The sequence below is a fragment of the Hesperophylax consimilis genome, chromosome 2 (genome assembly GCF_061612785.1).
Source record: "Hesperophylax consimilis isolate HC1 chromosome 2, BYU_Hcon_1.0, whole genome shotgun sequence".
NCBI lineage: Eukaryota > Metazoa > Arthropoda > Insecta > Trichoptera > Limnephilidae > Hesperophylax > Hesperophylax consimilis.
Window position 1 is genome coordinate 4,065,302 of NC_142837.1, and position 25,328 is coordinate 4,090,629.

The following is a 25,328-nucleotide window of genomic DNA, read 5'->3' on the forward strand; positions in this document are numbered from 1 at the left end:
ACTGCATAAATCTTGTATCCTTAAAAAATTTATAATAAAAAAAAAAAATAAAAAAAAAAAAAAACAATTACTGCTTATTATATTTTTTTACCTGTAAACAACCAACTTTTTTTTTGTAGGAAATTCTTTGTTATTGCCAAATTTCCCTCTAAATGGCGTCGAGATATATTATATCTAAATTTATTGGTGAAATATTTTCACTTGTCAAATATTATTATTTTTAATGATGAAACTAATGTTTATAAGACAATTTTTTGTTTGTTTTTTTTTCCTTTGTGAAAAAAGAAACTTATTATTCTGATATCTTCTATAGAAACAATCGTTTAAAATCTACAAGGTGAAGACGAATTAAGGCAACTGCTTATTTTTAGTAAGATGTCCACTTTTTGTTTCCTCAATATTCAAGGACAATATTTAATATGTCTAAAAAAGATTTCTCTTTTCACTTAGGTATACGCAATGGCCTCATTGGGTAAGGCTCTCGACTAGCAATTTGAAGATGAATTTTATTTAGTGAATTTGTGTTATTTCCAAATTTATTCATTTAAAATAATATGAATTATACTTGCGGTGTTCATTCCAGTGTGAAAGACACTCTAATAATTATTGCTATTGTGTAAAACCACAATTCAGAGATGAAACGTTGCTTGAATTGGCTTTAGCAGTGTTTGGTAACCATATCATAATATCCAGGAACTCCCTCACCTTCATCTTCCTCGTTTCCTTCCCCTCCCCATCACCTCCAATCTCACAACATACCCCAATTGGGGATGCCATAGTCTCACTGGCTCCAGACGGTTGGGAGCAGTTGTGACTCTTGTGCGGTATTCACATTAAAGGCTCTTAAATTATTTTTGTTTTGTATTGTCTTCCTACATATAATTTTACCTCGGGGCCTGTGTTAAATCTGGGGATGCTGTGTGTAGGGTTTTTTGGGGGAGAGGAAGGAGTGAACATGTGTCTTGAAGGGATCCATTTTGTGAGAGTTTTGTGCCCCATATATAAATACATGAATGAATCTATGCAGCGGCGATGTGTCTCCTTACAATTCATATTCCTTGAATTTTTTAGTGACTTGTCGCGCACTCCATAATTTTTTTCTGTCTTGTCTTGACATTATCTATATTGTTTTTCCTGCCCTGCTTTTGTCACAGCTGTATTGTCTTGTTCCTGGGTTGTATCATTTATCTGTTGATAACTTCATGTAATACGTAATGTGTTATAATTGGACATAGTTAGTTAATAAATAAATAAATATCACTCCATACGTGAATACTGTTGCAAGTTGGGGTCTGTTAATTTATTTTTTGTGCGTTTTTTAAAAACTTTTCTCATCCATATCATTAATTATTTATAATTATATACATCTACATGATATTTGAACATAATAAAAATCAGCAACTGTCCACTCAGAGCTGTTTTTGCTCTTCTCTTCTGCTCCGTGATTTGTCCCGCCACATGTGTCCGCCAACTTGATTATCTCAACAATCCGAAGGAGCTTATGGCGATCCCTTTTGGTTCCCTTTGGGCGGCACTGGATGATGAGATTTGCCCGTCGGCTATTCTATTCGATTGATGTGTTCTGCCCGTTACCATGTTTGCTAATTCAATTATGTAAATTTATTGATTTGAATTGTTAAGCACATTAAATAAGTATTTAGTTTGCCTCGAAATTCCTCTCCCTTATGTATTTATCAAGTAATTTAGTTAATTAGTTACCAACCCTGCAAATAACAATTTTGTAATTGGATGATTTTTTAAAAATTATTACAAGCAATAATTATTACGGCAAATTCCCGTATCATGGTGCTTACATATAATAAATAATAACATCTAACATTTACACTAACGAATATAAAAGCAATTACATATTTAAAAAAAAAACTATTAATTTATTCAACAATGCCTCGGTGTTAATATGTAGGTACCTAAATTGAATCAAAAAAATATTTTTTTAGTTTTTAATTTTTTCAATTTGTATCGATGTTTCAGACTAATAATTATTGCTTGTAATAATTTGTTATCCTTTGTGCTATACATGAAAATCTTGTCTATGAAAATAAGTTTATCATTAATAAATTGTCAATAAACAGTAGTTTGCAAGGACAATTTTACGCTGTCCGACAGAAAAATAACTAAGTTGAAAAATAATAATAACATAAAGCAGCTTTTCTGCTAGCAATGTGTTGTGTCATTTTATATATAAAGATGCATTAAAGAAGTATAATTTTTTGGTTTGTTTTTTTGCCAAAGCTGAAAATAAGATTTACTTATTGGCATTTTTGTCATGTCCCCTCCCGGTGTTGTCAGATTCACTCAGTCATAACAATTTAATAACAATTAGCTTAGCTATACAGTTTTTTTGATGTTCAAAATATCGCAAAACGTACTTTCCAATTATGTTTTCCACTTTTGTTGTAGAAAATGATAAAATATTTTTGTACAAAATCCTTTTAAAATGAAATCTTTCAAAAAATCTAAAATGCACAGTATTTTTTGAAATCGTTATGAGTAAACTAGCTGCCATTGTTTTCAAATCAGTTTGAAGTGTATCTTGCAAGGGAAGACTCGTCAATGATGAATACGTTTAGGAGAATCCACGGAATAACTCTGTAACAAAACATACATATTTCAGTATTTTTCTGAGTTTTTCTAAAATTTTATAATGTTCGATAGGTATTTCCTTTAACTATTATTAATTCAATGAACTAAGACCTTGTAATTCCATTGTGTTAAATACTGCCCAACTTTTTATAGGTCATTTTGCAACGGTATGTAAACTTTAAAATTTTCCATTTTTTTCAAATTTAACCCGTAAAATGCAAACATAAAACTCACTTAATTTTGATAATCCTGTAGAATATTTATATCAAATAATCATCTCGTCAATTTCTTTTCAATTTTGGTTGAATGTATGTAATAATATTAAAATATAATATCAAGTAATATTTCATTTCTAATGTGCCTCTGATATGGAATGCTTGTATCACAAGGGCAGACCTTGAATATTCGATGTCATTGCTTAACATCACTAATATCAAGTAATATTTCATTTCTAATGTGCCAATGATATGGAATGCTTGTATCACAAAGGCAGACCTTGTATATTCGATGCCATTGCTTAACATCACTAATATCAAGTAATATTTCATTTCTAATGTGCCTCTGATATGGAATGCTTGTATCACAAGGGCAGACCTTGTATATTCGATGTCATTTCCTAACATCACTTCCACATTAAGTGTACAGTGAAGTTTCCGAAATTAGTGTGGAAACAGTTTAATGGCTCATATAGAAATAATTGACTCGTTAAGTACCACGACGCGCCCGAGTGTCGTTTACATACCTAGCCAAATTTCAATTACGTCCCTCGAATAATCATAAAAACAACATAAACAGTGATTTTTCCGTGATAAACGTCATAATCTCGTACAAACATGTATATTTTTAAACTATTCTTCTCGCCCTGGAGAGCTTTTACTTATTTTGCGTTGGTGAAGATTCAAAATCAACAAACACATGACAAAATAATATACAGCTCTCACGCTGAAAATATTTAACGCTAGAAAAATTGATTTTTTAACGAAATAAGAAAAAAAAATTGTAAAAGAAATATTGATTAAAAAAATCAGAAAATATTCATAGTTCGTCTAGTAACAATTATAAAAAACAATGTACAAAGTGATATCCGACACCAATCATTGATATGAACATAATAACATAGAAGCGATGCAAATTATTTTTTAATTAGAAGAAAAACATGAAACAAAACTTAGGAAATTAAACATTCATAATGATTTTTTGACATCCTTTCGATACCAATTATTATTTAGATTTTAGCACAGTATTCCAATGGAAAATAATAAATGTAACACCAGTACAATAATTATTCAATATAACGTTAAAATACTTAATATGGACTGAATGAAACCGACATTAGCAAATTGTTTCAACTATGATATTCAATTTAGGTGGCGGGTTTGAGTACCGCCGCCCCAGGAATCATTTATTGGATAATCAACACCTCTGCTTTAGATCACCACAAGTGGTTCACTACGTTTGGTGATTTAGCCGGAGTTTCAGGTTCATCGGATGAGGTATTTTCAGGATGCGCCTGCCGGGAGAGGCAGGTTTGGGGAGACCCTTTGACCACTTTAACTGGTTTCTCTACCCATCGCCTTGCGCTGCAGAGGGAAGGATATATTTATACGTCACTCCTGGACACGCTGATCCCTAGATTCCCACCCACCCTTCACACCTTTTTCCTCCCCAGAACTTATTTTCTTTCATATACTTAAAAAAAACCTTCACACAGCATCCCCAAAGATGACTTGTTGGAGCTGCTTCGATACACTAACCAGAATGTAATATTTTTTTTAATAAAAAAAAAAACTTGATTATATTTCTGTTTTAAATAAACACTAAGAAAGAGTAAAATAAAATAATAATAATTTTTGTTATTTATTATTATTCGGGAATTTATTATTACCACGAGATGGCCTAGTCTAGACAATTGATGCGGAGAGTATTCAATTTAAAAATCTTCATTCACGTTCGTTACCCTTCGATGTTATAATTTATTTTATGGCGTAATGATAATTATTCCAACATGGGAGTGGTGTAAGGGAGGTTTACAGGTGTACGTGATTTTGGTGAAATTCTGAGTTATATGCTTTCTCCTTTTTTCAATGTACAAAATAAAAGCAAGACAGTTGTTTTGAAGGATGATCTATAACCATAACGATTGCATAAAAATAATAAGGGACATCCTGAAGCCGTCGCAGTTAGGAGTTAGAATATCGGCCGTAAAAAAAGGAGTTGTTTTCCAGTCAAAATGCCAGCAGAATAAGAGTAGTTCTTAAATGCTCCTTTTGTAATCAGCACCGACAGGCTGAGTTCCCAACTTCCAGGAAAGACGCACCAAAGAGTGCTATTTTTGAACATGCTTCGGAAGCATCTGATGTGAACGTTCTCTAGTAGGCTCTCTCTAGAATCTCTGAAGCTGATGACTTTAAAGATTGTGCACACTAAGTCATATAGCTAGAGCTAGCTTTAACCGGACCGTCTTGCCACAGAGTGTACTCGGTGCCCGCTAACATCTGTATCGCGCTTGTGCAATAAAGACGGGTATTCGTGGACTGGACCTTTTGTGGGGTGTGTGACTTTGTGGTATTTACCGTGTATCTGAATTGCCAAATGGTTGGACATTCACATAAAATCTTTAAAGAAACAAAGAGTTGTTCCCACTACGGCTGATGCTGCATCACCCAGTTATGCCACATGCGCACGTTTCGCAATCGGCAGCTTCCTGAGCCCAACCCACTGGAGACAAGGATTGCCCGGTCTACAAGTCTGCTTTATTAAGGGACCTCTCAACCAACGCATCAAGGATGGCTTCGTATCATACCGTAAAAATATAACGTAGCAAAAGCCACTTTTATTATTTATACTTAATGCTGACCTGGTGTCGCTAGAACCTAGCTTCGTCAGGGCTGTGTAATACTATATTACATTTAAAAATCTAATATCTACAATCTACCAGTAATATGTGTTATCAATATATTTAACTTTTGGGTTGCGAGAAATTGGGCTAAGTTCTATGTATTACTTGAAGAGAATTATGTATTACTTGAGTCTCTATATTCATGTCTCGTTTGTCTCCTGCCTCTATTTGTATTTGAGTTAGCTTTTATTTTTTTTATTTTTTTTTAACTTCCGATTTAGTTGTCCGGGTTAAGTCTTCCCCAAAGGAAAAACTTAACCCTTCCACTCACTTTTCCACAAATGATCAGCTAGTCAATCAACACTATGTAAGTGCATTATATAAGTAAAATAAATACAAAACAATACAAGAACAACAACACGTCAAATCACCAGATATCAAATGGGAAAAAAAAATTCACCGTCTCCAGATATTTTCATATCAGAGGGTTCGGCTCGGTAGAACTTCTAACAGGGCCTATAAATCCTACTGATCCCTCAACATAAATATTTTAAAAATCTTTTGTTATCCTACATGTATTCAAAATGACCGACTTTTGCATCTTTATATATAAATTTTTTGATAGATCTAATACGCCTAAATTTTTAATTAGAGAGCTAGGTATAATGCCAGTAGCCGAAATAACGAATGGTAATATTTTTATAGTCTGAGAATGCCAAATTCTTTTTATTTCATTTCCTAAATCTGTGTATTTTCTTATTTTTTCACTAACAGATTTTTGAATATTACAGGAATTTGGAATAGCAACATCAATGATATAAGTTATTTTTTTAATTTTGTCATGTAAAACTATATCGGGTCTATTATGACTAATCGCTCGGTCTGTAAGTATAGTTTTATCATAATATATTTTATAAAATTCGTTTTCTAAAAATGAATTTGGTTCGTATTCATAATATGGTACTACATTACGGCAGTCAATCAAGTTATGTTTAATTACCAAATTTTGGTGAATTATTTTTAAAACTTGATTGTGCCTAAATGTATACTCGGACGGTGCTAATATAGAACATCCCGATATAATATGTTCTATAGTTTCCGGAAAAGCCAAACATTTTCTACACAAATCATCAATTTGATTTGTATCTTTGATTATATGCTTTCTATAATTTTTAGTATTAATGACTCTATCCTGAATGGCAAGCATAAATCCTTCTATTTCTGCGCTCAACTCTCCAATACTCAACCATTTGTTTGACTTAATTTTGTCAACATACGTTTGGTTGAGATAATTGAAGTGTTTTGCGTGTAAAATTTTATTTGACCAGGAATCTAATAATTCCTGGTTGGGATTTATAAAAATGTTGGCATTCTCATCGTATAAATTTAAAGGTGTAATATTTCTATCTGCCTTGCAAATTATTTTGTGCATTTCTGAGCTATGAGCTTTCCTATGGAAAAAAGTTCTTAGCATTTCTACCTGATTATGTTTCAAAGAAGTTATTTTGACTATACCTCTACCTCCTAAATTTCTAGGTAAATTAACTCGTTCTATAGCTGAATTTGGATAATGGCAATTAAACTTTGTTAGCGTAGTTCTAATTAATCTTTCTAAGTTATCTAAATCTGTATTAGACCATTTAATTATGCCAAATGAGTACGTTAATAGAGGTATTGCCCAAGTATTTATTGCTTTTACTAAATTTTTAGCAGATAGATTGCATTTTAAAATTTTCCTTATCCTAGTTTGAAATTTAATCCTTATATCATTTTTAATACTACTATGGTCTAATCTATTTGATTGTGGGTATCCTAAATACTTATAAACCTCATCCCTTTTCATACTAGTAATTTGGAAATTTCTAAATATACTCTCGTCCCCATCTACAATTTTGCCTTTCTCTGTATGGATCGTTCTACATTTATCTAAACCAAATGTCATTTTGATATCATCTGAAAAGTTTTTAACTACCTCGATCATTTTCTCTAAATTTTGTTCAGAATTCGAAAATAATTTTATATCATCCATAAATAATAAATGCGAAATTGTACTACTCTCCCTTGTATTACCCTTAACTTTTATTCCAAACTTGCTTTTAATTAACATTTTAGATAGAGGATTCAATGCTAAGCAAAACCAAAGAGGACTCAATGAGTCTCCTTGAAAAATCCCTCTTTTAATTGAAATGCCCGGTATTACTATTTTCTTACCTTTTAAATTGATAAGTAAATTGGTATTCCAAAAGGACATAATATTTTCCAAAAAGCTAATAATAATGGGGTTAATTTTATATATTTTTAATACTTTGATCAGCCACGAGTGCGGGACACTATCGAAAGCCTTTTGGTAGTCTATATAGCAAGTATGTAAATTACGTTTTCGAGTTTGAATCTGTTTTAGAATTACAGAATCGATAACTAATTGTTCTTTACATCCCATATGTTTTCTGCGACAACCTTTTTGTTGTTCAGATAAAATATTTTTTTCATCTAAATGAGTATATATTAAATCTGTTAAACAAGAGGTTAAAATTTTGTATATTGTCGGTAAACATGTAATGGGTCTGTACTGAGAAGGATTATTAATATTTTCGCTTTATAATTTGTTATTTTTATTTTCATTCGTTTTATGTTTTTGAATCATTATTTATATGTATGCAAGTTGATGCATTCTATGTCTGGGTAGATTATTGTTATGTTATGTAACTTTTTTGTACTATCTGAGTTTTTTTACAACTGGATTGTCCTCTTGTAAGTGAGAACATCTGTAAAAACTCAGTATGAATAAATCAATGAAAGGAAAATGATCGGTAAATAAACAATTGGGGTTGTAGATTGACTAAACGTTACACCAGTGTGAAATTTTAATAGAAAATTTGAGTTTTTCAATAATTTTTAACTCTCTAATAATAATGAAATATCATTTATGTAACGCAGTTTTATGTTATTTCACTTCAAGTGCGCACCGGCTATGTATACCTATTTGGTTTATTTCACTTCAATTTCACACCGGCTATATAGTATATGACGGACCGCATACCTATTTGTGTTATTTCTCTCCATGTGCGCAACGGCTATATATATGACGTACCTTATACCTTTTCGTGTTATTTCACTTCAAGTGCGCACTGGCTATGTATACCTATTTGGTTTATTTCACTTCAATTTCACTCCGGCTCTATATAGTACAAGTACGAAATTTAATCAAAATAAAATGTGAAAAAGAAAAAATGTACACTTAATAAATTAAATGTTCATTTTGTTATCACATCATAACATTTTACGCTACAAAACCCACATTTAATCATTTAGCTGAAAACTCACGCCTATAAAATTAATAAACATTTTTTATTCATTAAAAACAAAGTTCGTTGTCAACTCTGATAGCCGACTCTGCACAGCGTTTTACTTTTCATATTAATATCACAAAGAAAAATGATTATCACAAGAAACTTTCAAACATAAAGGGTGTTGAAGTTCGGTTAACAGCTCCGTTCTGGCCAATTTGTGATGTCACTTAAAAAAATGGTTATGAAATATGACATTAGTTAGCCCCAAAAAAATGGTCACTAATATTTTAATAGAAAGATTTTCAATGAGTGAAGATGTGACAAACAAATTTACGACTCGAGATGAATTATTACTTCATATTATATGGTGGCGGTGGCTTGTCAGGAACGGTAGCATTTTAAATGAATTTTAGATGTTTATCATAATTTATCACGGTGTGAAACGAAATAAACTAAGCAGCATTGTGAAGACCCAATTTACATATAGCCTAAATAATATAGTTTTTATGACTCGTGATCAAAATCAGAATATGATCATGTTAAAGTTATTGCTTGTTTTAATTAAATTTGTATACACATTATTATGCCACCACGCTGCGTTAAGTTTGGTGGGAAATTTGATAATATCAGGCAAGGTATTAATTCATGCCATGCATATTTAATATTATTTTGTCTAATGTGTTAGTTAATGAGGTTTGACAACATTTGTTTAATTAATCGAATTAATTTACTGTTCTGCGTTGTCATGTACTCACATTATTAAAATAATAAATTTCGAATGGAAATCTTACAAAACTGAGTAGTTATTTGTAAGAAACATTTCAGTTTTCTGCATAAATAATTGAAGATGTTTTATAAAAATATTTAATGGTTATTTTAAGGGTGAAAATATATTTTTTACTAAAAAAAATAACCTGAGCGTCAAAAAAAATAGCAATGGTTTGATTATTTAAATGTAGCCAAATAATATCGATGCATCGTTTAAATAAGTACCTTACAAAAGAAGCTAGAAACATGAACATTTATTATTCTTAATATCAATGGAAATTGAGTTCATCGTCATTAGATTGTTGTTTTTTTTTGTTTCTATATCCACCTTTATACCAATAGGAATATCACGTATCTCCCGTTCTATTTAATTACTACAAAGCGTCCGAGTCGAGAATCGAAATTAAGCCAGAAGTAATTATTTTTTTACACGTATCGAACCTATCGGACACCAGCTTATTTGCCAACAGCTGTGCATAATGTGGCGAAGGGCTTGCTATAATTCCTTACACAATTGCGATATTGCACGACATACAATGAAAGGGAAGGTATGCTCAACTTACTTTATATTTAATGGGCAAATCATCACCTATAGAAATTTATCATTAACAAATAATTTTACCAGTGTTATGACAGTTATTTGAGTGCGGTTTATTAGATGTAGCACAAAGAATGGAAGCAGCAACTGAAAAGGGCTTGACGGAAAAAAAACTGAGGTACACGTTTTAAGTTCCAGATACATAATCTGTTGTTAGTGGGGTGATTAGTTCGTCAATTTTAATTTTATTTAAAGTAATTTGTAATTGCTAATAACCACTGGAGCGACCACGCGAAATAAATAATTTTACCTCGATTGCTCGAGATATCCAGACGATCATTTTTTTAATTTTTCGCCAACATAAAAAAAAATAACTTTTACAAAAAGAATTTTTACATGGAATCATACAAATTTGTTTTGATGCTATAAAGCCAATGATTTAACCTGTATTCTACCGTTTGTTTTATTTTTGAAGGATTTAGAGTAAAAATATTAAAAAATCGTAAAGTTTATAAGCGCGCAAATCCTGCGTGTTTGTCAACATTGAATATTTTATATTTTTGTATGTTGTCTGTGGTTTACTTGATAATGAATGATACATGTCAATGGAAAAAAGACACTTGATTTTAATCGTAAACAGCATATCAGAAATTGTTGGTGAAAAAAATATTTTAAAGAATTTGATCATGGACTGTCCAAATGTAATGAACTAAATTACTGTTTTTAGTACATTTAACACAATTGTATTAAATTAGAAAGATAATTTCATTGTCTACAATTATCCATAACAATTTTTTAACATTTTTGCCTTTTTTACCTTTTTTTTTTTTTTTTTTTTTTTATTGTTTAACTTATAACATTGTTACATTGTACATAAAATAAGTTAAAAATAAGTAATAGTGTAAAACATATGTTGTTGAATTTCTACTCCAATGAAGAGTGCTAGCTCTTGAGCTTGGCGTAGGAGTTATTTGACAATTATTTCATGTTTATATCAGTAATTAACATTATTACAGTACAATAAATATAAACTTTAAAGAGGATTGTGACGTTAATTTTGGTTGAAACATGAATTGAAGTTATAACATTTGATAGGTGATATTAATTTTTTTTAAAGATAAATTTGACCTTCTTTTTGAATAAAATAAAATCTGGTATTTTTTTCACTTCTTCGGGAAGACTATTAAAATATATTATGCCTTTGTAAATGTAGTTATTGTGCATTTGTTGTGTTGAAAATAGAGGAATTTGGATGTTAAAATTATGCCTTAAGGATGAGTTAAATTTAAGTTTTTTTACTACAGTTTCTTTATATATTTGTAATATTGCATCTTTTTTATAGAGGTCTTCAATTTTTGGTACTTCGAAAATTTTGAACAGTGATGCTGAAGAGAAAGTTGGTTTTTTTTTCAAAATTACTTTGATAATTAGTTTTTGTACCACTTTAACAGAGCTTAAAATTTTTTCATATGCACCTCCCCACCCAATGATTCCATACTGAAGTAATGATTGGACTAGTGCGTAATAGACTTTTTTCAGGTTGTTTATCTTGAGAACATTTCTTAATCTAATGAATATATAGATACATTTTCTAATGCGTTTAACAAGTTCACATATGTGTCTGTTCCATTTCATATGTTGGTCTACAATTACACCGAGGTATTTTATTTCAGTTGTTTGGTTTAGTATGGTACATGATTCATTACAAACATCTTTGTTACATTTTTTGTTGTGTATTATTATATGAATGTTGGGGTTAGTTTTGAATTTATTTATTGTGAATGGTATATAAACTGTTTTTTTTGCGTTAATTGTAAGTAGATTTGTATCGAACCAGTTTTTTAGGATTTGGATGTCATTATTTGCATTTTCATTTACAATTTTCCAGTCATTACCCTTAATTATGATAATTGTATCATCTGCGTAAGATATAACTGTTCCACTGAGGTTTTGTTTGAAAATATCGTTTACGTACATGATAAAAAGTAAAGGACCCAAAACAGTACCTTGTGGTATCCCAAAATCACTTGTGAGTGGTAGACTAGATGCGTGATTAATTTTTACAACTTGTGTTCTTTGGTGAAGATAACTTTTTAGCCAACTTAATGCTGTGTCATTAAAACCTACGATCTTTAATTTTTGTATTAGTTTGACATGAGATATGCTGTCGAAGGCTTTTTGGAGATCAACAAAAATACCAACACATTTTAATGATTTGTCTAAAGCGTCTTGTATGGTACTAGATAATTTAGCAATGGCGTCTTTTGTGCTTTTGTTTTCCATGAATCCAAACTGATTTTCGTGAATTATATTATTAATCTTTATGAACTGAGTTATTCTTTTTTTGGCAATTTTTTCAAATATTTTTGCAATGTTTGATAGTAAAGAAATAGGGCGGTAATTGGTTGGTTCTTCCGGATTGCCGGTTTTAAATATTGGTATAATTACAGATTGTTTGTACATGGATGGAAAAACTCCGCTTTGAAAACTTGTATTGATTATATGAGTTAATGGTTTTGATACTTGTGATTTTATACATTTCAGTGTTTGTATTGTGACCCCATCAAAACCAGGGGCAGAACCTCCTTTCATACCTGTAATAATTTGTTCAATTTCTTCTGGTGTTGTTGGTTGAAATAATTCAAATTTATGCTCATTATTTACTGTAGTATTTGGGTCATTTGGGGTAAGGCCTTGTTGGATTTTTTTAGCGAGGTTTTTTCCTGCATTAGCAAAAAAATTGTTAAATACATTTGCGGCTTCTAGAGGTTTATCTTTACAGCAGATTTTTGAATCATTATGATTTACATTGTTGATTGTTTTATTTTTTAAATGTTTTTTATCGACAATTTCATTTATGATAGACCAAATCCTTTTACTGTCATTTCCAGATAATTCAAGTTTTTGTTTGTAGTAGTCATCCTTTGTGTTTTTTATTAGATATGTAAGTTTTTTTTTATAAGCTTTGAAATGTTTTTGTAATGTTATATTTTCCGGTTGTTTTGTATATTGTTTGTAGAGCGTTTCTTTGTGTCTAATTGAGATGATTAATCCGTGAGTTATCCATGGTTTGATTGGCTTTAGTTTTGAAGATGTTTTGTTAGATTTAATATTTCTACAAGCATTTATGTGAAAACTCAGTTTTTTATCAAATATTGTGCAGCATTCTTCTACATCGTTACATTGATATATTTCTTGCCATTCTTTTTCGTTACTTAATATTTTAGTGAGAGAATTTATATTAATACTATAGTTGTATTTATCAGTATTATTAACGGCCGTTGTGGTTGGTAATGAGAGGTTTTGATGTTTGTAGTCATATTTAAATATACATGCAAAATGATCCGTTACAGATGTTTTAATTACCGCAGATGATATATTTTGTATATCTTTGGTGTTTGTGAATATGTGATCGATACAAGATGGTCGTTGTCCGATAATGTTTCTGGTGTATGAATTTATACATGAAATGTAATTTAATTCTGCTAACATATTTAAATAGTTATCTTTATCGTTAGAGGAGTAGTCATTAGCGATATTTAAGTTAATATCTCCGATGAGTATTGTTTTTTTGTTTCTATGATGTTGTAATATTTTTTTAAATTCTTCTATGTATGTGGTTATAGCAGAAGAGTGTGTCCGATAAATAGCAATGATATTAAATGAATAATTCATAAAATTTATCTCCAAGTTTAATAAATTGACATTATTCACCATTATTTCATTTACACTTGTGACAGCGTAAATATTTGATACAAATATGGCGACGCCGCTATTTCTGTTAATTTTATATTTTGTTGCATAGTACGAGTAACCCGGTATATTATAATTAATTTCACTCGATGAATGCGTTTCTGATAGTATTATACAGTCAAGTCTATTTAATTGTTTAACCACTGGAACGATTTCGGTCGAAAAATCGACCACTTTTATTTTTCTGCGATTGATATCGGTCCAAAAATGGACCGATTTTTCTACCATTCGTAAAATATTTATTGTAATTATTTAAAACGTTTCCATGGCCAGCTACTTGTTTTATCGAATAGCTGTTAATATATTCTCTTTGTCTATGAACTTATCCGTTGTCTTTGAAGTGTTATTTAACGAGTTTTCGCGGTTTTTTTATGGCGTCCTGTCAAAAACAAAATTATAAATTTTCAACATTCACGAAATTTTGGACTCTTCCTAAAATGCCGTAAGTAATTAATTTATTGGGTTTTTAACGCATAATTATATATCTGTGTAATCATGATTGACTTATCTATCTTTGAAATGCGTTTTTAATTCGTTTGTTTGTATTATATTGTTTTGGTTGAAGTTTTTGTGTAAGATTACGTCAACTGAAGACGTCATCTGTTTTTGATTTACAATAATGTCTTAAATACTGCACTCGCGCATTTGAAATATAGATATTCCATCACAGTGATTCAAAACAAAGAGATATATATAAGTTTTATTTGAATTGGTTCATTATTAATACAGATATTTGCTAACCAATTATTTTAAGTCGTATGTCAAAAAGTTGACTCTTTTTCACATGTAAAATGGTGTAAAGCCTTCGTCACACAATAAAAATTTAGTAATTTAGTTGTATAATTAATTAATTTGCTTACTTTTACCAAATTTGTGCAGAAACAGCTGTCGTCCAGGGAAAGGGATCACTCCACAACCCAATAATTATTTTCAAATTTTATATTAGTGCAATATTTAACAAAATTTAAACATTTAAGTACTTACATTAAGTGTTTTCAATTTAAAATTTATAGAGCGGTGCTGACTGCAAGAGGAGGCAGAGGAAAAGGGAGACGTGGGGTACGAGCTGGTGCCGGACTACCTGCACGTGGACGTCAACGCAGAGCTGCAATTGCAGCCTCGTCTGGAGTGTTAGTTTTTTTTAATGTTTTTTTATGAAAGTACTTTGCTGTGGCCGTTGAACTCATCATATATTTGTATTTATTTAAACAGCGACCCTGCTTTGCTACTGGTGCGAGAGGATCGCGTCAAGGCCCTAAAGGCTGTTAGGGCCCTGCCTGCTTCCATCCGGCTAGAGCTGGAAAGCCGAAAATTCAAGAAGCAGGCGGCGCGCATTTTGCTCCCTACCGCACCTCCAAGAAAAACTAAACAAAAGTAAGTAATCGTATTTAGATGCTTGGTACAATATTATTGTTTTTTCCTGACAGCGTTCCACTCTTACAGTGAGAGTTGGTAAGTTCAGCGCTCTGTGCATTTGGCACATTCAGTGCATATTTTACAGAGTTCTTATTTTATTGTTTATTTACATACTGTACTTACTGTTTCACACGTGAATGAGAACAATTTTCTACGATTTATGTAAATGTTTTCAGAATTCCATCTCCGGAGAGAACAACGTGTCCCTTTTCACAAGGGACGCCTTCACCGTTGCCACGACCCGTACCACCACCGTGGATATCCACTCCCGCACAGACCCAATCAACGGCTCCCAATGCACCAATTATGCCTATCCGTGCAGCATCTCCCGAGCCGTTACCTGGGACATCGCGGAGTGGGGAACTCTTCTCTCCGGAAGCCGGCTATCACAGCGAGCTGTGGGTGGACGTACCATTCTACGAAGAATTGTCGGCGTTTGGGAACGGTGAGTTTATTTTTTGAAATGTCATACCAGGGGCTCAATATAAAATCAATTATCTATATTTTATATTGATATCCCTAGCACAGTTTCACTGTTGGTATATTGGCAGGAAATAAGCATAGTACTTAAAAATTCCACATAACAAACATACAAAATGTATTGTTGTTATGTCGTGGATGCATCATTACACATCTTTTTTCTGTAACGGGTATTGCAGAGTGAGAAATAAGACATGCCGAACTTCTTTGCGAGGATTACATTTGATTCACCGGCTTCTAAACGGTGTAATACAGCATTTTTTTCTTAAATTGAAAAAACACTTTCGCTTCACGGGACTCATTGTGTTGCGAGGCTGTATTGGTAGGTGGGTTTTGTAACCGGACAAATTATCATTAAAATAGGTCGCTTTACGTAGTTGGTCACTTTAAACGGATACGTTTTCCTACTAAAAGCTATGAAACCTTACTAGAGTTTACATTATCGTCACTTAAAACAGTAGACCGTTAAATGCAAAGTCATTATATCCAAATTCTACTGTAAATTTGTGTTTTCTTTTATTTCAGAGTCAGACATGGGCAGAAAAAGTAACGTGGACGAGGCAGCTGTACTAGAAGAGTCTGTACTTGGAAACCGTGAGTTATAAAACTAACTAACTTACCTTCACGCCATTTCGGTAGGCAGAGAGGATGAACCACCATGCAACTCGATCTTGGCACACACACTCTTTTCTTCATTCCATACCTACCTGACTGTGCTATTCTGACTCCTGACATTGCCCGCCTCAAGTATTTGATTAACTTTTTTTTTTTTTTTTTATATGAATACCTCACAAGAGCCTCAGCTGGAGCCAGTGAGACTATGGCATCCCCAATTGGGGGATGTTGTGAGGCTGAAGGTAAGTGGGGAAGGGAAAGAGGAAGATGGGGAAGTACCTTGCTATTCAGATCTAGTCACTAAACACGGCTAAAGCCATTTGGAGCAACGTTTCAATTCTGAATGGTGGTCTTACACCAGGGCGATACTGGTAGTATCTTCCACTCTGGAACGTGCCGCAAATATACTATATATTATTTTAATTATTATTTTAATTAATTAATTGTGAAATAACACAAATCAATCAAATAAAATTTATTTGCGCACGCCGGGTTCGAACCGGCGACCTTCGGAATGGCAGTCCAATGCGTTACCACTGGACTATGCCGGCCGTCAAAAGCCATTTCAAACAACGTTTCAATTCTGAATGGGGTCTTACACCAGGGCGATACTATGGGTATCTTCCACTCTGGAACGTGCCGCAAATATAATATATATTATTTTAAATGAATTTTGTGTGAAAATAACACTAATTATTCAAATATAATTTATTTGATTTGATCCCGCGACCATCGTATTGCAAGTCATAAGCCGTACCAGAGGCAGTGGGTTATCGTAATATAGACACATTAAATTAATTTGGGTTTTCTGTTGTTTCAGAAATGGACAGATCGAGCGACGAGGATGACGAAGCGAGTGACGTCGACCACGAAGAGAGCGATGAGGATACCTTCTGCATGCCGCCAATACCTTATCATAATATTATCAACGTTTCACCTAACTCCGCTATGGCCATAGACTTTAGTAGACAAGACCAGGTAGATAGTGAGGCAATGCGTTCGATTCTGCCGCCTGAAGGTTACTCTTTCGATTGGTCTAATGATATCTTACGTTTTACTGGGATAAGGGAGACTTTCACAGGCACGCCGGGACCAACTTTCAATACCGACGAAATGGGCAAACCTGTGGATGCCTTTCTTAAAATCTTTGATGCAGATTTCGTTGAACTGATCGCGAGAGAGACCAACAGGTATGCAGATCAATGGATTGCGAAAAAACAATTTAAGCGTCATGCGCGTACCAATAAATGGGCTCCCACGAATAAAGTGGAAATGTATGTATTCTTGGCAATTTTAATGTATCAAGGTATTAGTCTTTTCCAGATCTAGTCACTAAACATAACTAAGCCAATTCAAGCAATGTTCAATTCTGAATGGTGGTCCCTCACCAGAGCGATACTCAGAATCTCACTCTATAGCGAGGCACAATGATATTATTATGTATTGATTTTCTTAAATTATGAATAAACCAATAAACTGAATACATTTTTATTATGACAAAGTGTGTAAACAATGTTTAAATCAAAATACTGCTCTTTCATTGTAACCATACAACTGTAATATTGATTTAAAAGGATATTAGGGCTTAATAAATAAATCAATTATTGGTTCCATCAATTATTTTCCCCTCATCCATTTTTTTTCGATACCTTTGCGTTTAGATATAAAATTATCACTATGATTTTATTTGCCATTCTACGGTCATACAAAGGTTTGATATATATATACAAATTTATCATCATTTTACATATTCCGATATACCCTATGTAGATTGACCTTAAGGTAGCTGTCAGTAGTGATTTTTCGTCAAATATTGGTGAATTTCATCAACTTTCAAAGTATCCCCCTGAAATATTGGCAATGTTTATATCTATGATGTATATCTCATTTTAAGCCTTATTTCCTCGTTTTGCACGTTATATAAAAACATGGTTACAAATCTCCAGTTCTAATTTACAATTATTTAAAAAGTAGCACCATGATTTTGACATCGTGAAATAGGCTCTCTGTATAATTCATCAAATGAATAAAATAAAGCCAACACGGCGACTATGCTTATTAATAATTGTAGACAGTTAATGTATCTTCCTAACGTAATACCAGTTTTTGTGGTAAATTTATTATATAGTATAATACAGTGATTTCAATTTTGACACGTCACGCACTCAAATTTTAAAAAATTATTTTCTAACCAAACTTTTGAAGAGAGCATAACGTACAAAAAATTATTTTCCCATTATATTCTTGCATCTGTGGTTATCAAACAGGCCATAGAGAACATAAAAACGTAGAAAATATTCTATAAAGATATTTAAAACTGCCACTGGCGGCAATTTCAAATCACAAAAACGCTAATTTCGCGAATTCATAAAGTTTAAGATTTTTTAATAATTTATCTATCAATTCTAAAAATATAGAATAATTATAAAAATATAGGTGAATTCATTGGCTGTATAGCACTACAATCAGTTTTATGTCTCCGTATTAAAATTCGGAGGTTTGATTTTTTTAATGTTGGCGGAAAATATTCAAATTCGTCGCCAAAAAACCGCGAGCAATCGGAGAAAAAAGTTTTTTGACGCGCGATCGTTCGAGTGGTTAATAGTTATTAGAAATTCTTCGAAATTTTTTTCCAAAGATCTAACGTTCATGTGTATTATTATTAGGCTGGCTGTAGGTTTTATATCTATAAAATCGTTTGTATTATTTACCGTGTCAAAAATCCTTTCGTCTATTTTATATGAATTATCTATTGCGTTTATTATAAAGTCGTTCATTTTGAGGTAGTAATAAAATTAACAATAATGTTGGCGCTGGGAATACACTTCACATTTGCAATTATAATATTATATGTGTTTGCTTGTACATTATCACTGCGTGTTAACACTTTGCGGGCGGGCTTTTCGTAATATTTTTTTGAAATATTGTGCATATTATTTAGGTTTTCGTTACACTTGTAATTAATAATATGCATCATTAGTCGTAATCGATGCGATCCCTCGCAATTTTCAGCATTTTGTTTCTATAGTTGCACCTAATACTGTTGGCTGCGTGGTCCGTGGTGTTTTTTTCTCCATATTTAGAATTTTGTCTGGTGCAGTTTACACATGCTGGTACTGTTTTTTCTCTTCCCGGACATTTTGAAAGGATGTGATCGCCCATGCAGTGTGGGCAAATTGGAGGGCTGGTTCGGTGTAGGCATCTTTTAGCCGTATGCATGAACATACAGCAATGAAAACATTGAGTCAGTGGATCGCAATCTTCAATTTTTACTCGTTGAAACTGTATATTTAGTTTACCGAGTGCAAGGAGACTTTTTCGCATTTTGCCACTAGTTTCCATGATGTAGCTAGTGAACTGGCGCTGCTTTTCGTTTATGTTTGTGTTTTTTATCTCCGTTATAAGTGTGATTTTGTTGTCTTCACTTTCCTTGTAAACATCTTCAATTCCTTCGTTCTGGGTAATTATTCCGCAAACTATTTCGTCTTCAGTAAGATTGGATTTTAATCCTTTTATTATTATTTTTGGTCTTTTCTTTTGAATTTCATTTACCACCAAATCGGTATTCAGTTTTTTTATTTCGGCGGTTAAGGTATTTGCATATTCCTTTTTTGGGCATGATATTATTATTTTTTCTTCTTTTGTTTTTCTCAAACCATTTATTCCTATCTTTATGTTGCTTAAATTTATTTCTTTTTTTATTATCTTTTCAATTTCTTCTGCTTTAGCATTATTTTTGGTCGACGAAATGATGATTGAGAATCTCTCTTCTTCTCGAGGAGTGACTTTGGTTGTTGATAATACCTGTGCATAGGATGGTGTTGATGCGCTTTTCATTATTTTTTCAAAGTTTCCCACCAGTTGGTCGTTTTTTTCGATAAGTTTGTCTTGTAGTTGAATTATTTGTTGTTGCATTTTTAATATTTCAGATTTCACTTCATTGTCAAGATCAATAATAATTTTTTCGATATTTGTTTTAGTTTTCGAGTCTTTAACGGTTTGTATTTTTTGAACTTCATTTTTTAGCGTATTTAACAACTCTTCTACCGTCATGAAAGTGTTACGTTGCGGTGTAACGGGAGCGCGAAGACAGTACCGTGCGGGCTGCCGTTACGAGCGTAAGATTAATACTGATACCTAATTGAATAGTGTAATACAGACAGTCTATTTTACAATGTCAAAATCGAAGCGCTGCTTTTTATGTAATTGAGATCTAATACTGGATATTTATGTCATGTTTTTATTTTGGATAGTAAAACAAAGAAAACAAGGTTTTTAATAAGATATATATATCATAGCAATACATATTACTGATCTTTCAGAAAATACTTTGTTAATTGATTAAATTCCGTGTTATTTTGACATTTTCCCCCCAGAAAACGTGATTTGACAACGTTTAAGCTCAGTACACACCAGGTGAATTAACCTAGCAAAGTTGATGATGATGGTGATGAAACCTTTCACGTCAAATTTATAGGAGCTTAGAACCTAAATTAATTTTTTTATGATTTTATATTAATTTTATCATCCTGGTCTTGTCTCCTAAGTTCTATGGCCAAAGCGGGGTCAAGTGCATTGCTAAAAATTTGAGATGGTTCTGGTAACATGCATAAAGTATCCTCGTTGCTCACTACGTGGTCGACGTCGCTTGTTTCATCGTCCACGTCGCTTGCTTCGTCGTCCACGTCACTCGCGCGGTTATCCTCCATGTCCGTTTCAAATCACAAATTAATTTAATGCGTCTATTTTTCAATTACGGTCCGCATCCGGAAGAATGTTTTAAAAAATAAACTCACTGTTTCCAAACGCAGACACTTCTTGGTAGAGTGGGACGTCCACCCACAGCTCGCTATCATCACCTCACCGCGGTTCATTCCGTGATGTCCCAGGTAAGGGAGTGAAGGTAGCGGGAGATGTCAGCCATGGTGGGGGAACTGGCGAAGGTAATGTTGCTGGTGTCCCTAAAAAAAAAGGACAACCTATTCTCTCCGGAGATGGAATTTTGAAAACATATACATAAATTTCATTAACGGATTGTTCTCATTCACACGTGAACTGAATCTGTAAAAAGCCAGTATGTAAAATAAATAAAAAATCAACATCAGTGTCATGGACAACTCCGATTCTACCGCATATGTACAATGCACATATCACCAACGCTAATCTAACTTACTCTCACTGTTGCAGAACACTAAGGAAAACAATAATATTGTATCATGCATATTTAAACACGTTCACATCCTTTTTTTCGTTTTTATTGGGGGCGCAGTGGGAAGAAGGATCCACGCCGCCTGCTTCTGGAACTTTCTGCATTCAAATTGCAGTTGGAAGGAAGCAGACTGGGCCCTTACTGCCTTTTGGGCCCTGGCGCAATACTCTCTCACTATTAGTAAAGCTGAATCACTGTTAAAATATTTAAAAAAATATATATGATAACACAACACAGATTCACTGTGAAATAACGACTTTAAAAATATTAAAAAATACTAACACTCCATACCGAGCTGTAGCTGCAGCTCCAAAGCCTACGTTTATGACTTCGCCATTGTTCTGCTGCTAGTATTGATACTGTAGCGGCACCACCGACTGCCCCAACCCCTCGTTTCCCTCTGCCTCTCATCAGTCCACTATATATTTTATATTCAAAATACTTAATGTAAATACTTATATTTTCTAAAATACTACATACAAAAATAAATATAAATTTTAATACATTCAAACATGAAGATTGTGGAATTTGTTCAAATTTAAAATAAATTAATTAATTTAAGAAAGGAAATAGTCAAAAACGTTTTGTGAAGACCTTAATTCAATAAATGGCCTAAAATGGCATTTTTTTGTTGTTAAATTGCTACAGATTTCAAATGCAATGTGCAGGTGCAAATGTGCAAATGCAAATTGTATTGATAATAAGTAAATCTCTTAGTTTCACCAAAATAATAAATTTGATTTCCTTTTAAATTAAAACCTGTTTACACTTTTAAAAAGATTATCTTTATCCATATTCCGTCAAAAAAAAAAAAAAAAATCATTGATATTTCTACAGCTGCCAAAATAGCCGACACGTAATGTTCATTAGAAGGCGGTTATTTCTTATGATTCAGAAACGGCTTTGCGTTCTGACAAACGGCGCTAATGAAAGGTGCACAAATACAATATAAAAACAATTAATATTTTTAAAGGTAAGTTGGTTTTCCAAAACCAACTAACAGTGAACAAACAGAATAAGAATATTATGAAAATGGTGTTATGAAGCGGTGTTAAGTCTTATTTAAAAGTAATTATTTAAAACACCTCTTCAGAACAAGTACCATTCATAGCATTAATTTTGATTAAAATTATAGAGAGCACGGTCTGGCAACAAATAGACCGCCGGGCAGTCTATTGTTTGTTTCCGTTTCCTTTCGCTGGGTACTCTGGAATTGTTACACGAGCGGGACGGCCGTGTAATGATCGCACAGTCAATTAGATTATAATTCATTTTTACCCTGGATGGGCGATCGTATTAAAAAGTGTACATCAGTATTCCTGATGCGGGTTATTCGGTTCTTTTTTACAAAAACCAAGTCGGTGCAGGCTCTATTAAATAAACGTCCGTATAATGGATGACCGTGTGTGTGTTCGTGAAGATCACAAATAATGTTCTACTGAAGTTTATATACGCGATCCCTTGTAAATCGTTATTCCGCGGACTCCGGGAAATGAAGCATTCACCTCAAGTGGCGCGATACAAGCCGTATTTTTCTTAATAAGATACGGATAATAAAATCACAAGCCCGGACGGCACCCGCTCAAGTAATCTGCCGATCAGCTCAATGGATGGATTCGCTCCATTAATGTTACATAAACGATAGACCCGATACGCTCCAGAACCGCTTATCAGCCACCTTGTCGGAGACGCTGGACCCGTCTCCTGGACCAAAGCCCTGATGGTGCCAGCTCGATCTGTCTGGGACAGACCACCGCCGGCCGTATGGAAGCTCCCCGCTCACTTTCCGTAATTAAGTGGTTAATCAGTTTTAGATAGAATTAAGAACCAATTTTTGATCCCTGGGGGTAAGTGCCGAGTCATAATATGTAACATGTTTACTTAAATATATTCTCCATGTTTTATAATGTGCAAAAACAAAACTACTGCTTTCATTTCACTACAATCAGTAGAACCTGTAATCCTTTGTGTGCCCATGCCTTGGCGACAGTTTCATGCTCTGCCCATCCCGAACATTACTCGAGGACCGAGTATTGGCGCGCAGAAAATCTGCAAAGTTCGGGATGGCATTTAATATAAAATATGGCCGGTAACAATGGATAGTAACTTGAAAAGTGTCGTGGGTAGATCCATAAAAAAAGTTGATGAATTGAAACATTGTTATTTGATGATCCAGGTCCAGAATAAAATTTATCCTTGTATTCCATTTGTTTTCCTACCGCAAATTTTGATTCATTTTGTATTTTTGTATGCGCAAAACTAATAACTCAATTTTTCATAAAATGCTTAATTTTATGCACACGGTAAAGAAAGGTATCAAAAGAAATAAGCTAAATTTCTACACCCAACTTCCTACTTCCAAAATATATGACATGCCTTTGAAAATTTTAAATTTATCATATCATTATCTAATTAATATTATAATATCAAAATAAGTTGATATAATAAAACTATAGTAGTTTCTATTGGGCTTTTTTTGAGTTCAATGCACATTTTCAGATCATTTTTATGGGTAAATATGTGTGCACTAGGGAACATACTCATAAGTCATACAAAGACCCTGATAACAATAATTGTGATTTATTTTATTTCCCTCTTATCAAATGCATAACATATTATGTGATAACTTACAGCCTCTTGTTCAATTTGAACTCAAATATTGAGTCATGCCTAGTTTTTTGATATATGAAGTAATGTTTCAACACCAAATCCAAGCGTATATTAAATTAATCCGGAGCAACATGCAAGTAGCTCATAATATGACAATTTCATAAAAACAACTTCCTTACTGTTTCTCCGGTTTGTCGGATTGAACTAATTGGCGAAACACATGTTCTCAGTGACATCGGCTGGCGGTTTCATGTGGCGAACTAACCATTAACCTGCCACCCCATCCCCACCCTCTCCCGTCCAGCCACCCCATTTCCTGTCACACAGACCTCCACAACCAAACATCCAATATATACAGGTTTTTACTTTACGAAACACAAAATTTATTTGAATAATTGGGTAGTTTGTTTGTGCGATCTACACAAAATACTGAACTAACGATCTAATCAACCAGGTGTTTACTATTAGAATAAGGAACTCCAGTCCATTTTTTAAGTCAATAATGACCTCCCAATTAAAAACCAGCACATTTTTTACTTTAAATTTGTTTAAAACATAATATAATTATTATAAACATACGTCATTGTTCAACTATTGCTTGTTCGCACTTGTGTACTCTAGATCATGCGACGCCTGCCTACGTAATCGGGACGGAGTTATTGAATATTTTATTAATAAAAGTGTGTCTTAAAATTACACTGACCGGTCATTTTACAGATCTGTTTAATAGATGAAGACAGTCCCCACCACAGACAATGTAAGTTAAGCATGGTGAAAGATATATTATACAGTTTTGATACTTAGAAGAACTTTTGAAACTAATTAAAAAAATGTGTCTAAACATTGTTCACAACTCAATAACGATATATCCATGCAAAATAAATGCAATTTTTAAATGAAATTCTGTTGACGCAAAATGGATTATTAGTTTATTACGACCGCACTATATTGACGGTCTATAAATAGTCTATGCATTTCCTCTCCAGCCATGGTTGTCCGCTTCGAATCAAATTATGTTCAAACTCTTCGCTAACTCGATCGACAACCGACATCCGACCGAGCCCTTTACAGAGAGCCGATGACATGCGATTTTATATTATTTGTGTGGAATTTTAAAATTAAATCATGCCTGGTTTTGCTTTTGTGGGTGCCCAGGTAATTTGTTTCGCAATAGTAGTGAGTGAGGGAAAAGTGGCTTTTAACGGA